Source organism: Lissotriton vulgaris, chromosome 5 (genome assembly GCF_964263255.1).
Source record: "Lissotriton vulgaris chromosome 5, aLisVul1.2, whole genome shotgun sequence".
NCBI classification, from domain to species: domain Eukaryota; kingdom Metazoa; phylum Chordata; class Amphibia; order Caudata; family Salamandridae; genus Lissotriton; species Lissotriton vulgaris.
In genome coordinates this window covers 689,002,205-689,016,014 of record NC_141693.1, presented here as the reverse complement: position 1 = coordinate 689,016,014, position 13,810 = coordinate 689,002,205, and positions in this window count along the sequence as shown.

Below are 13,810 nucleotides of genomic sequence, written 5' to 3'. Positions count from 1 at the left end.
GTCAGTTCCTTGTAGTAGGCGGTAGGATTCTTTCGGGGGTCGGGCAGTTGGGATTTCAGAGCAAGGACCTCACTTCTTTTCCATGAAGTGTATACCCATTGCTCCTGAAACCGGGCGTCTATCCGGGCCCGGGTGATCTGTTGGTTATCATTGCGCAGTTCGGGAACTTCGGGATGATAAATGGGATGGACCTCTCGCATGGGATGCTGTGAAGTCCACTGAGGGCTTTTTAAGAACAATCTGCCTCGATACTGGACCAGGGTGACTACGTTTTTGTATACTTCCTCTGGGGTCAGATTATATCTATGAGTCCAGTCTCGAATCTCATACAGTATCTGAGGAGCACTCCCGTTATCGAAGCTGACCTCCCAAGACCAAATGAGGGAATTAGACATTTGGAATATCACATGTTGCTGCATCACCGGTTCTAAATCTTTCACTGTACTCCATATGTCAGCCACTGTATATGCGTCACTCCTTATCCATTTGACGGCCTGATCTGCTAATACTTCCTTCTCACCATATGCCAAAGGTGATCTAGTGAATAGTCGTTTACCATCCAACCCTCCGGATGCCCCTCTCGGGGTCTGCTCCATCATACCGGGTGTAGTGCTGGCCGATTGAGACGCCCATACGGGACTCGGGAGGCTTAATTGCTTGTGAGGGGATGTTAGAGTCTGTCTGGAATCAGGGATAAGGGTGGCCAGGTCCCCTGCAGAGGGGGATGGAGCGCCGGCATCATGTCTAGGGGTGACAGAGCCTCGCTCCTCTGGTGCAGATGCTTGCGGTGCTACCGCCGTTTGAACAGGGACCGCGGGATATATGCGCTGCAGGTCATGTGGCGGGGGAGGTCTTTTGTCTAGCAGATCCTCTATCTCGTCTTCAGCCTCATTTCGCATTACATAGCTCTTATCCACTTGCAGCCTAAATCATCTATCCTCATTCTCAATATTCTTTTCTGTTCTATTCTTATCATGCGCGATAGCTTTCTGTGTTATTGTTTGCCCTTGCTGTATCTTGAGTAGCTTCTCTGACCGAATACGCCTTCTCTTTGCCTCTTTCTGCCATTTGTTAAGAGTGTCAAACATGGCCTGTCGGCTGCATTTAACAAGGAGACGCTCTTGTAAATACTGAATCTTTTTCTCATCAAAGGATCCAGTTTTCGGCGACTGTAGTTTCATGTTATCCTTCGTATACTTATGCCACAAGGAATTAAAAAGAAGGGGGCCAATTCCGTGTTTGCAATACATATCGTGACTAGGCGTTCCTTCCGGAGGGGCTGGCTGACTTTCATCTAACCGCACGCTCTCTCGGTGAACACAGCCAAAGCACAACTTACTAAAACACAGCATTTTTCCGTTCCCTAATCTACCTGAGCTGAGAAGGAATCCAGTGTTATTATTCAAAACAACAGATTCAAATTACATCGATCACAGTTCTTTCAAACACATGGCCATGTTCTCATTCAAAGACATATGCACGTTTGTAAAACAAAACTTTCAATTGGACATAAAACAAGACACCGCGTTTTTAAATACATGACAAAACAAAGAAATACCACTATTTTGCAAACAGAAGGTGGAGCCCGTCGACTCCCACCTATGGAGAACCCTTTATTCAAATATCCAAAGCTGCAAAGATCACCTTTCGACAAAAGTCTTGTCCTTAGACTGCCTGGAGATAGTTTACACAGGTTTCTAAACCACAGACCAACCTACAGGCCATCTAACAGTATTCATGGTTCACCTCCCGAACTATGCTCGCTAAGCTCGCTTTTGCAAGCGCCTCTCCAGATCTGTCCGAGTGCTACCCAATCTCAACTGTCGACAATCCGGCCGAGTGAGAACCGCAGTTCCCACGAAAGGCGTATAGTCGCTATCTCCAGTGTTTCCACACAAATCAAACCAGAGGCATCTGCACGTGCAATCTCAACGTTGCCCCGTCAGACCCCCTATTCAGAGTATCTCCGTGACCACAGGTCACCAAATGCCAAGTACCAAATCCAGAATTTGAAAACGTAATCCAACACAAAACGGGACAAAACACTCACCTGGTGCACACAGGTCTGATTGCACGTTCTCCACTGCCAACTCTTGGTAAGGCCAACGTGGCCGGTTCTCGGGTCACACCCGAAGGACTCCGGTGTGGGGCCACTAGCAGCTGAGGTCCTCGTGATCGGGAGGGCGGAGCAAAACCTCAAATTTGCGTTGGTCTATTCTGCAACCCTCCCGATCTGGAGCACCCCTTTCAATGTCCCGATTGTCGTCTGAAATACAGAGGGACGACCCCAACGCGGAGTCCCGGCGGAGTCGCCAACTGAAGTACCGAAAATTATTTACAACCTCCCAATTATAGTTATTTTCACAACCAATCCCATTCCCATTACCAATAATCAGTCAGTTGGCAGTGTGGAAGGTCCAAGCATTTATTAGAACAAACAAACTCTGCCAGAGGAGCTCCTTGCGACCTAACCCCACGAGGTCCGCCAAGAAGACTGCTGGCACACTGTCAGGACATCACATATATACAGTTGCATTTGCAGTAACATGGCCCAAGATGGAAAAATACAAGCTGGTACAGTTTGGTACAGAAAGGAAAGGCCATATATGGCACACAAAGCACTCTTGGTTTAGCTCATCCTAGGTTAGCAAGGTCGAACGGGTGACTCCCTTCTGCCAGCTTCGAGACAGTCCGCCCCGCACCCCTCCTGGAATGTGCATATCGGGCCTTCTCCTGCTACCTACAACCTTGACGGGCCTAAGGAGCTGAAACAGCAGTTCTGCAACCGTTGGGCTATTTCTCATGAGAACGACTTCGGTGCAAAGAATAAATGGAGCCTGCTAATGTAAGACTTCGAGCAAGGCCACAAAATGGGGTCGGTCGAGTCAAGTGAGTGTAAACTGCGGAGAGTGGTGCAAGCTAGAAATCTAAAATACTGCAATGTGGATTTATACTAATGTTTGCGTACGTATGCTAAAACATTTAGATACATCATGCTAATCTTGAGATATCGATTATAGATACTGTATAACCGAAAATCGATTCCGGTTCCTCACTGGGAGATGGTTAATAGTGAGAGTCTCACTCGATGGTCAGATCAGGACATTAGTAGGCTACTACGGTCTGAACTCAGATGACCCATCGCACCTGGACGCTGTAAGGAATCAATTAATATCAGTCCAGGATCCAGTAATCTGGATGGGAGACTTTAACATTGTTATTGACCCCAGATTAGATAAATCAACAAAATCTAGAATCTGTAGCTCTGCTAAATCCAGAGAAACCCTTAAAACAATCATGACACAACTGGGTTTGGCGGATCTCTGGAGAGAAAGAGTTGGCAATAAGCTAGGGGTGTCCTTTAGGAATAATCGCTTTAAACATAAATCTAGAATTGACTATGCTCTTTTCAGCTACTGTCTAAAGGATACCCTGGTTACGATAGATTATTTACCATCACACCTATCAGACCATTCCGCGTTAAAATTTACTTTGAAATCTGATAATTTCATTAAACATCCATCCTGGTCCTTTGACCGGACACTTTTGCTCGAAGATGAAGAGGTCAAATTCCTGTTAGATGAGTCTTTAGCCTTTTTTGACATTAATAGCAATTCTGCAGGCCCAGCAGTTGTTTGGGAGACATTTAAGGCCTTCTTAAGAGGACAGATCACTAACAGAGCCTCTGATAGGCGGAAAATATATACTGAAAAGGTAACAAGACTAGAACAAGACATGAAACTCCTAGAGTGAAAGATGGACCCATCTTTAGCAACACCAGAAGAACAGGAAAAATTGGCCGAGTTAAAGTCCCAATTGGAAAATATTTTACAGGAGAGAATAAATAAAAGGTGGGAAGTGAGCCTCTTTTGATCTTGCACCTTCTTCAGGACTTGTTCAATGTTTTAACATATCTATAAAAACATATCACAGTACATTTCATTAGGTCCCATCCTCTTTAGAAAACAATTGAACTTTGATTTCTAAACATATTAACTTATCCCCTAGTATTTGGTAACCCCAACACTTTGCAATCCAGGATTTACTTCCTCTTTCCTATGCATTACTAAGTTCCCACATCTTAGTATTACTTAGAGGGAATGCCTGGCTAGTTTTGGTATTTCTTCACAGGTATAATGTGTTTTAGTTTTGTCTTTTGGACACAAATGGGATGCTTATAGAATTAACATTGGTTCTTGGGCCCAACATATACTTAGTTGTAAATTTGGTAACCCGTGCAATATTGCAATCCCTCCCATTGATGTAAACGTCCCCTTTGGGATTTTAACACCACCTACGATTCACAAAATTCAGGAGAAGGAGCTCTGTTTTTTTTATAAGATTGTTGACCCAATCCTTTTCCTGTCAGAAAGGGTAGCTCCCTATTCACATCTTTTTGATAAATTTGGAAGTCAGAAATTCTTTAAAAATATCAAACTCAAAATTGTACAATCATGAGCCAAAATTTGGCTCAACATTATAAAAAAACTTGGTTTGTCATCCTACTCCAACTACTCTCCAATCTGGGACTCACCCGGTTTACCTCCATGTTTGAGAGATAGCCTGTCTACCATAATAGAACAAGCTGGTATTATTAGATGGGGCCTATTACTTAAAGAGGGATCACTAATAGCCTGGGATGAGTTATATGATCTTGTTGGCTCGAGGCTTTCCAGATTCAAATACATTCAACTGGAGAGCTGGGTGAGATCCCAGAGCCGCATAGATGCCCATATCGGGAAGATAAGCATAATGGAGCAACAGTTGGTAGAACGATCAACAGGAGGGAAAGAAGTAGCTACATGGTACTGGCAGTTGTTGGAGGAAAATGATGGGGAGTTTCACCTTCCAGATGAGTTATGGAGAGCAGTGACTGGTCTTCCATGTAAGGAGAGGTGGCTAAATTCCTTTGGACTACTCTACAAAATCGTAAAGCCTTCATGGTTAAGACGAAATCACCTATTCTCTGCTCATCGTGCATACATAACACCGTTGAAACTCTCTAAATGTCTACCAGACAAAAAGTGTAACAAATGCAACTTTGTAGGGGCCTGTGATGTTCACATGTTTCTGGATTGTCCTGACATTGCAAGTTTTTGGGACGAAGTGAAGAATACTTTAAACGCTATTTTAAATACATCCTTGTCAATAACCCTCCCACTTGTCATCTTTGGGTAGTAAGATAACATCACAGGCAAGGCGAAATCATTTCTCTTCTATGCAATCTTATTGGCGAGAAGGCAAATTTGTATACACTGGGTAGAGAAGACAACCCCATTACACTTTCGGTGGCTTTCATCTCTATATGAAACATCTAAAGTTGACCTTAAAAGAACATCTGGTAAGCGCAACTTGGCTTTCTGGGACCTCTTAATCAATTGGAGATGATTCCGTTTTTTTTTCCCGGGTCCTATGATTATGCCATGAACACTCCTTGGACCGGGGCCAGTCTAGTTATGATAAAGGTCCTGTAGGTTGGAATATACCTAGATGGAGTTAAAAGAAGGCCCCTTTGTTGAGTTTTTGGGACATCTCTGCCACCAATATAACAAATCACGCCTTTAATGTCGTGCAAGGTGGTTGGTATCGCCCTTTTTGAAGGGAAGACAAATGAGGACAAAAAAAAACACACAAAAAAACACATTTCTATATTATTTTGAGGTTAATTTTAGATCAAATGTTTAACTTCCACATAGACTACACCATTTAGGCATTATGAGCAGCACCCGAGTTAAAATGCAATGTAGCTGAAAGATAGCTTCGATTCTATTGCCATCCTGAGTCTGAGAGGCCTGCACATTTTGTTCTTGTTTGTGTTTTACGTTATGTGTTTTTCCATATTCTGTTTTTCCCAGATGCTTATTGCTAGCTAGTGAATAGTTAATTGTTAGGTATTACGCTACTGATAGTGAGGTTCTCATCAAAAGAAGGAAAAGATGCCAGGATGGGAGAGCAACTTGTGGGAAGGGCTGACTGTACCTAACTGTCTGTCCTGTGCAACAATTGAAGGACAAAGCCATGCATGTATCAATGTGTTGGCCTGAAAAAGAAGGGAGTTAACATGTTCCCAGAGTCTGAAGTAATATGATTTTTATTTTATTTTTTAAATAGTTTTTATTGCTTTTTTCAACACACATACATCTACATTCGATAATTACAGTAGTATATGTACTTACTTACGTGCATTGCAGCTGTGCTTTTACACTTAATCCTCAGAGCATGTTTATCAATACAATTCCATAAATTTCTCATGCACGCATTTTTGATAATTTCACAATAAGTCCATTCCCTTACAGCTTGCAACGCTCTGACAGGATGCTGAGCCTTAATATTCAGCAGTACATAATTGTCCACCAAACAAACTAAAAAAACAATTAACATAGCAATGTAGCAAACACATGCCCATGTCAGCCGGTATTCGGCGGTCTGTAACATCGCAGAGTAGGTCTACTACCTCTTCCCTGAATGTTCCGAGTTGTAGGCAGCTTCACATCATGTGCTGAAACTCCGCGCCCTCCAATGTACAGCTCGGACATGGGGCCGTGTCCGCTCTAAAGTACTTCTTAATCTTAGCAGGAGTAAGATAAGCCCTGTGTAATATAAAAAAGTGTACCAAGTGAAATCTGGCGTTTCTGGTGCTCTTCCAGGCTCTCCTAACTATGTGTGCCCATGCCGTCTCAGGAATCTCTTTGCCCAGGTCTGCCTCCCACTTCCTTTGCAGGTCCCTTAGTGGCTCCGTCCTCTCTCCTACCATGCGCCGATATAAACATGTTACCGCCTAGATGGTCCCTGCTGCCATCACTACATATTGGCACACTGTGTTTGTCTGTGGTTCTGAGAGCCCCTCTCCCCAATGCTTCTGCACCGCCGTCTAATAGATAATCGCCCCGAGGGAGACCATACCTATCTTGCAAGACCTGATATGGTAATAAGGCACCATCTTCATACAAGTCCCCCAGCATTTGTACTCCCAACGCCTCCAACTCCGCCAGCGCTGTCCAGTCTCCCCCGTGTGGGAAGGCTGTACACATAATCCAAAAAGTTGTGCTTCCCACTGACAAAGTGGAAGCATCCCCTGGCGCACAGCCGTTAAATCCTACTGGGAATCACCCAGAGTTCCTCAAAAGTTCCAAACAAATTTTTGAATGTTTGTATGTTTCTTTATTTTTCAAGAAATGTCATATTATTTTTTTATGTAGTGTTATTTTTGTGACACGTCTTTTGTTATACCTTGTTTCAGCTCATGTGGTCCCAGATGAAGGTCTAAATGACCGAAATGCATTGGACTTAAGTACTACTAAAATGCATCTATAAGTAAAAAATTGATGAATTTAATCAAATATGACATTTCTTGAAAAATAAAGAAACATACAAACATTCAAAAATTTGTTTGGAACTTTTGAGGAACTCTGGGTGATTCCCAGTAGGATTTAACGGCTGTGCGCCAGGGGATGCTTCCACTTTGTCAGTGGGAAGCACAACTTTTTGGATTATTCAGTGGGTGTCCGAAGGCAAGAGACGCCGCCCTGACTGCACGCAAAAATTGATAAAAGCTACATACCACAAGGTAGAATACAACACACCAAATAAGCAGTGCGCTCAAAAACCTCATTTTTCTTTCAAGGCTGTACACATACCCAGCGGTATCTCCGGATCATAGAGCCGAGCAGCGCCCGCCCCATGCTGACTCCGGTTCCAACATAACCTTAATGTCCTCTCTTCAGTAGTAAGCGCACCCAGGCAAAGCCTCTGACTAAGTATTTTGAAAGACAATACATGCCACGGTATACAGCACCCCTCAATTCTGCCAGGGCCCCTAAACTCTAAAGCAACTGCAACTGAGCCGCAAAATAATAAATCTCGAAGTCCGGCACTGCCAGTCCTCCTTCAGCTCTCGGGCGCATCATCGTCTTTAGTGCCACCCGTCTCCTACTGGTTCCCCACAGAAACCCCCCAAGCATTGATAGTCCGAAGTAATATGATTGGATCCAGAGAGTGAGCACTAGCTGTAATGTTGCAATATAATATTGTTAGTGTGTGTGCCTTAGACTAAAGAGGATATCTTAGGAGGTGCTTGCTGACTTCGAACTGAGAATACCTTTTTCACCTCTGCTGATCTCCTTTTTCCGAGTGCAACGGCTTATTGCCTTAGCATTTATGTTCTCTCATCAGAGAACTTTTTTGGGTTTCCTGAAACTGACACCTTATTCTACTTGCCAGACCGAATTCCCTTTATCGACCCATAACTGCTTAATTTAGATTAAGGGTTTCCTCTATGAAACACACATGTTGCACATTTTCTATTACTTTCCTAATTCTTATTTAAGTTCTATCTTTCCTAATATTGAAATATCAGCTCTTAGATCATTTAAACTTGTAATAATGATGCTTAGAATCTAAAGACTTTATGAATTACTGACTAGTATTTAAGTGATTATTTAATAAATCCTTTTAACTCACTAAAATTCTCTTTGACTTTTTCTTGTCCACTTGGTTTTCACTGTTTATAAAAATGAATAAATGATTGCTCCTAGGACTCACTCCACGTCTACAAACACAGGTCAGTATGACTAGTGGCAGGGTTATACAATTACAACTGATGTTTGAGACTCCAGATTTCACACCCCATCACAGTAAAGTGAGAGCTAGAGAGAGACCCTTACTCAAAATAGTTAAATATAAATTGTTGCCTAACTCAGAGACAAGTTAAGTCAGATCGTTAATGATGAAGACATAAGGTCTGATTTTATGTCTGAAGAGACTCTGGACATAAAAAGAGAGGACAGGCCTACTTTTTTATTTCAATATTAGTAAAACTAATAGTAAACTTACACAAAGGTGTAAGTATACGTTTGTGGATCAAGCCCATAATATACAATGATAGATCAGATTGAAAAACAGAAATGCTTTGAAGAAGAACTCATAAAATGTATAAATGATGTGAAATTAAATGAAAACTTGAAGCTAAAGCTATAAAAAAGGATGCAATTAAGATCAAACAATGTTAATGTACTACATACTTATTGGAACTATATTCCAACATTTAATTAAGAAGGGTCCTCCTTATGGAATCTCCTAGCGAGTCACCACAACCTTAAGGAAGAGTTAATGAGGCCTTCCTGGAGTGTAATGTATTACCTGTTTCTTCTAGAGCTCTCTACCTGCTACCTCTACCTGCTATCCTTTACTTCTCAAAGTGTTATGAGGTGACTCCCAGCTCACATGCATGCTTGACCAATTTAATAAGTAAGATAAATAAAAGGTATCATTTCCAGGTCTCAACCCAGTTGACATCTGTTCCCCGAAGAAGGCCTGCGCATCTCTTAACCTTCAATCCTGATTGCAAGACCCTAACTTATTGGTGCTTGCCAGGTGTAATAAAGTTGGGAGAGTCCAAGTAGTTTAGATAAGCAAGTATAGTTTATTCAGCCCCAGCCAACAGTCAGCTAACAACTGACAATCCTGGAATTACCAGTCATGGGAACCTTGGTGACATATGGTTCTAAACACTAGGTTCCAACATGGAACCAGAATATCTAGAAAGGCAAGTCATCACACTTCTCCCTCTTAAACATTAAACAGGTTTACACATCCAGCAATGAAGAAGGCAACAGAAGGATAAAGAAATAAAAGAAGAAACTACCTAGACATAATCTCGCAAGTGAACAGGAGGCCTGCATACTCTCACACTCTTGCGAGGATAATTAGCGTGCAGATCAGGAACAGCAACAACATCATCATATTTCCCTTTACCCCCAAAATGAGAAACACGACTATTGTTCCAGATACGACCATCCTCCGTCTTTACAGCATTTTTGAAAATTTTCACAATGGTTCTAGGAACAGAAAACTTCGACCAGTTTTGACAGCCAACAGGAGCCCTGATCTTCACTATCTCCCCCACCACAAACTTAGAACCCTTAGCTGAATTTCTTCTATCCACATATATTTTCCTTTTCCTCTGTAGTTCCAATTCCCTTTCTCTCCATGCCCCCACCTCATTATTTTTTACACCTTTGTCTGCAATCATCCAGGCAGGACATAAGCAAGTGTTAGGTGCTCTACCCTTGAAAAGTTCAAACGGAGTTTTTCCTGTAGTTGAGTGAGGAGCGAATCGATATGCTGAAATTCTATTCTGTAACTCCTTTCTCCAGTCCAAATTGTTGACCCTTGCCAATTGAATGCTTTCCTTCAAAGTTTTGTTGAGTCTCTCCAAAGCACCATTTGCCTCAGGGTGATACAAAGAAATTCTCTTGTGAACAATGCCACACTTACTGAGGTACTCCTCAACTTTCCCTGAACAAAATTGTGGTCCGTTGTCAGAAAGAATGGAGTTGGGAAAACTCTCACGTTTAAAGACAGACTCCAAAAAAGAAATAACAGAATCACTTGTAATCTCCCTTACCAAACTAACCTCAACCCATCTAGAATACAAATCCAATAGAACCAACATAAATGGAGTTTGGTGCTCACCATGTAAAGGCCCCACAATATCCACGGCAATTTCATCCCAAGGGGACCTAGGCAACCTTCTGCAAACCATAGGAGAAGACCTCGTCCTCAAGACTTTATCACTTGCCTGACAAGAAGAGCAATCTCTTACAGTGCGCTCCACCAACAAATCGATACCAGGCCACCAGAAGTCCATTCTAATGCGTTCTTTCGTCTTTGAAATACCCAAGTGTCCCTCATGAGACATGTCAACCAGAATACTTCTAAGATTAACTGGTGGAAGTAACCTAGTCCCTCTCATGAGTAAGCCATCCACCACTGCCAACTCATCGGCAATCAAAGACCAAGGTTTCTTTAAAGAACGAGACCTAACACCTTCCAGCAATTTAATGACCTCCTTCAACTCCTCATCCTTGCCCAGCTCTTCCCTCCAATCATCTTCTTTCACCGCCCCCAAGGTAACGTCACACACCTTTAAATCACCCTCAAAATTGTCAGCCAAGGCTTCCTCACCATTCCCTACCACATCCACCAACTTTGACAGACAATCTGCCGAGACATTAGTTTTACCTGGTATGTACTCAAACTTGAACACAAACTCCCGCAACGAAATTACCCATTGCCTAATTCTTGCCGAGATGGAGTCTAGCCCCTTTTTTCGAAGACCTCCTTTAGTGGTTTGTGATCAGACCTGACGGTGAAGGAGGAACCCCACACAAACTTCCTGAATTTATTCACAGCCCAATATATACCTAGTGCCTCTTTCTCTATGACAGAGTAATTCAACTCCGCCCCCTTCAAACACCTCGAAGCACAAGCTATCAGGACCTCCTTGTCCTTCCTCACCTGTAACAACAAAGCACCCAGACCCTTGCTGCTAGCATCCGTTACAATAAACGTCGGATCCCCAGGAACAAACGCCTGCAAATTTGGTGCATTCCTCAGATCCATCTTCACCTGATCAAACTCCCTGCTACACTCTTCAGTCCAATTAAACACAGCATTCTTGCACATGATTTTCCTCAGATTAACAGTCTTACCTGCAAAATTTCTGACAAACTTATTGTAAAATTCCGCCATGCCCAAAAACGATGAAACTTCTTCTTTTGAGCACGGTTCCTTCAACTTCTCAATTGTTTCTACAAGATCCTTTTTTGGAGAAATGCCCTTCCTTGAGATGTGGTGGCCCAAATAATCTAGCTCATTGACACCAAACTTGCACTTGCTTTGACGCAGAGTTAAACCAACTTCCAACATTTTCTTCAACACAAGGCAAACCCTCTCATCATGTTCCTGCTCGTTCTTACCAGAAATGAGAACATCATCCTGATAACACCTTACCCCCGGTATTCCTTTGAACAGATCTTCCATAATTCTCTGGAATACCGAGGCTGCTGAAACCAGCCCAAAAGGCATTTCTTAGAACTTGAATGCACCCATTGGAGTAATGAAACTAGTAAGCTCTTGACACTCTTCTTTCAGCGGAACTTGGTGATAGGCTGAAGCCATATCTAAGGTGGTAAAATAGCATGCCCCATCTAATGTAGAAACCAACTCCTCTATGTTTGGTAAAGGGTACATGTCAACTATTACCTCTTTATTTAAGGCCCGAAGATCAACACACAGCCGAATCTCATTATTGGGCTTCCTCGCGACCACAATTGGTGCGAGCCACTCAGTTGCTTCCTCTGGTTGTATAACCCCAGTCGACAACAACTTCTCAATCTCTTTACCCACAGCATCTTTTACACAAATTGGAATGCGCCTTACTTTAGCAGCAACAGGTACTGCACCCAACTTCAGCTTTATGTTGTGGTTGTACCCCTTTATGCATCCTAGTTTTTCACTGAACAACTCTTTAAAGTTCTTTATAAACTTGTTCTCCACATTGTCTACAGCCTGTGATTGAATAACTGGATGAGCATTTGGATTGAGACTCACGCCCAACCTTGCTTGATGGGACCAACTCAACAAGTTGTCTCCCCTGTTTACCACATACACTTTTGCTTCTGTATACCTTCCCTTATATTCAATGCAGTCAAAAAAGTAACCCATTATTTTTATGGGATGTTCTTGATAACCTGTTGGTCTTATATCCGGTTTATACAAAGACTTATTCTTTCTGAACGTATTCTCAAACACTTTGTTTGAAATAAAGGTGACATGTGAGCAAGAATCAAATTTCATCAACACACGTGCTTCTCCTATCAACACATAATCAGAAGGATGTTCAACCACATCATCATTAATCTGAAAGCTAACTAACTTGGTCTCGGTCTTTGTTTCTCTCCCTACTCTTGTTCTGCAATTTCTACCAATGTGTCCCTTTCTTCCACACACATTGCAATTGAATTTAAGGGCAGGACACTCTCTCGCATTTGGCATATGCCCATACCTTCCACATCTGTAACAAGTTCCTTGAAAAGGAGTTGTGAATTTCTTACTTGTCTGTGTTTTAGAAATACCACCATCAACCTCCCCTTTCAATTTTTCCTCTTCACACACTTCTTTTTTTCTCTTGTCATCCACTCTCTTTACAGCTTGACACACCACTTCTTGTGTTGAAGAACTACCTGGCTTTTCATCCTTTTTCTCCTTGCTAAGTTCACCCACACATTTTAACATGTGTTCAACCCTTTTTGCAATACCAACCACTTCCTCTAGTGCAGGTTAATCCTTTAACCACAACTCTTCCCTTATTTTATCACTCACGCACCTCAAGACAAACTGATCCCTAATTTGTTCCTCTACCAAAACCCCAAACTTGCAACTTGATGCCAACTTTCTTAGCGCAGTAATGTAGTCCTCAACACTCTCTTCCTTGCCTTGTTCACGTAACCCGAAATAGTACCTCTCCATGATGGTACTCACTTTGGGAAGATAGTGTAAGTCTAACTGCCTAGCACATATCTCATACTCATTCAATCCTCTTTGATCTGCCTGTGAAAGAACTGGAAGTGTCTCCAGAATCTCCTGACCTTCTCCTCCCAAACAATGCATTAATAATGCATGCTTCCTTTCGCCACTCAAGTTCGCACCACACACTCTTGCATAGTTTTCAAATATCTTCTTCCACTTTTTCCACCTAATCAGTGGTTCCCCAGGTTCCATCAGAAAGAAAGGAGGGGCAGTTACATTCTGCATCTTGCTACAACCTTAATATACCTTGACTTTTCCTACTTTTATAATTCACCATTAAAGTACCGCCACCCTTCCCTGATATGGTGTGCCTATCACCGTTGATAGGCTTCCAGTCACACACTCGGTTGAAATTGCTTAGTCTCACCAACACCTCTAGTCGCTTTTCCAGCTTATGCCCCTTAGTCAGTCCAAAAGAGCTCCTTTGACTTCACTCCTT